The sequence below is a fragment of the Corvus cornix genome, chromosome Z (genome assembly GCF_000738735.6).
Source record: "Corvus cornix cornix isolate S_Up_H32 chromosome Z, ASM73873v5, whole genome shotgun sequence".
In the NCBI taxonomy this organism is placed as follows: domain Eukaryota; kingdom Metazoa; phylum Chordata; class Aves; order Passeriformes; family Corvidae; genus Corvus; species Corvus cornix.
Window position 1 is genome coordinate 10,678,635 of NC_046357.1, and position 1,976 is coordinate 10,680,610.

Sequence of the window (1,976 nt, forward strand, 5' to 3'; positions counted from 1 at the left end):
TATGAGAATATCTTTCCATGTTGATGCTTTTCCACGTGGAAATCAGTTGTAGAAGGTAACCTGATTTGCACAAGCCATCATTTGCCATGTTGCTGACTGAATTTCTAAGTGCTTGTATCTCCAGCTGACTGTCAGTACAGAAGGTGAACACAAACACTAGGGTATTGCCCAATGTTTAAGATGCCCTTGGACATCCTGTGGTGTAAGGGAAAGATGCACATATGCAAGTGCAAATCTCCATCCAGGGCAGAGTGAGTGAAACTGCTTTGAGGATATCCTGTAGACAAGACCTGTGAGATACAGGTATAAAATTGAGAGCAGTCCTTCAGTGGCAGGCAGTGAGCTGCCATGCTTGCAAAAAAATCCTTTCTTTATTCACCTTGGTGACAACATGGATGACCACTTTGTTGTTCTGGTCCAGACCCTTCATTCATCTGATCACCTTGCCAGCTTGCAGATGAGCTGACAGCCTCGTGGGGCACATCAACAGCTGCATGCAGCTTTGTCAGAAAGCGAGTTAGCCCAAGCAGGCTCTTTGCTGCTGTGGCCCATAAGTTTCAGGCAACTGAATTAAGTTCACATGAACTCTCATCTAAGCATTCAATATAGATGCAGTCTTGCTGTTCTCAAGCCCTGGTGAGAGGTCTACCAGTGCCCATCTCCACCTAATATTTCTGCTAATGCTAAGTGTGGTGCTTGTCTGTGAGCTTGTTCTCTAAGCATGAGTGGCTTTTTTGTAAGACTGCTTTTGTAAAAGACTGCTTTTGCTAATGACTGCTTTTACACCATGTGAAGCACTTTCCTTTGTAACCTTTTAAAATTTAAAAGCTCTTTAGTAACTCCTGTTTTTCTGATAAGAAAAAGTAAAAAACTAGTTTCTCAGCTAGAAGGTTTTAGCCATTTGCATTACATAATGTGAACACTGACTTGCAACTCACAGCTGTGGTTTGTTTCTGCAAGGCTGGAAGAAACCAGCATCTCCTCTTTGGGGTCTCATTGGGGCTGGAGGGGCTGCCCTCAGTGAGCTGTGAGTGCTGAGGTTTAGAAGATGCCCTCTGGAGGGTAGAACACAGTATTTTTCACATGACTTTAAAAATCCCACCCTGCAGCAATGATAGAGCCAGTGATGACTATTTTGATTTCCTGTGACAAGTTTACACAATGTCATAAGGATCTGGCAGAACATCACTTTGCTAATTGTGTGCTCAAGTTGTGTAACCACACTTCTTGCCCAAGCTCAGAATTTAAAAAATCTGCAAAAACAACTGGAAAATGAAGATATGCAGGAAGTTCTGAGGTTTGTTTTTTTTCAAGGATATAGATGACTCTGGATCCCCAAAAATTGGGAAATATGTTGTGAGGATTCTGACACCTTGACGTGTTTCTGCCAGTCCAATGGAGTCAAGGGGATTCAGTGCAGCATTGCTCTCTGGATGGAATGCATGCTGGGTATTTGGGGTGTCAGGGGTTCCATTCCATAATTTGATTATTTTTTTAGGGCACATTATTTCCTTGTTTTGTGCTTGCTATTGCTGTTCCTGTTCTGTATGAGTGTATTCTCACATTTTCTATTTTAATCCCTGCCTTGGCACATCAGTCATGAGGTGGTGCCCATGCTGAAGGACAGAGGCTTTCAGCAGTCCTTGTTTGCTGGCAGCACTTCCCCAGGGTCAGTGGACAGCTCTTGCCACCGAGGGCAAAAGGCAAAGGGCTGTAAATAACCTCAAATGTATTTGTACTTCTGTTTTCTCAGGGAGCTCCCCCATTTGTGGAGATGGTACAGCAGCAGACAGATATTTTGCCTTAGCCTGGACTCTGTCCCCTGTTTCCTTGTGAAAGCAGTAATGAATTACAACCATGAGCCTTCTTCCAAATTCTCGCTCTTGCTGTCAGGCTGAGAGCAGAGAGGTTGTGCAGCTCTCTTGGGCAGCACAAAGAGATCTGTAGTGCATTGAGCCACTATAGCCTAATGCAAA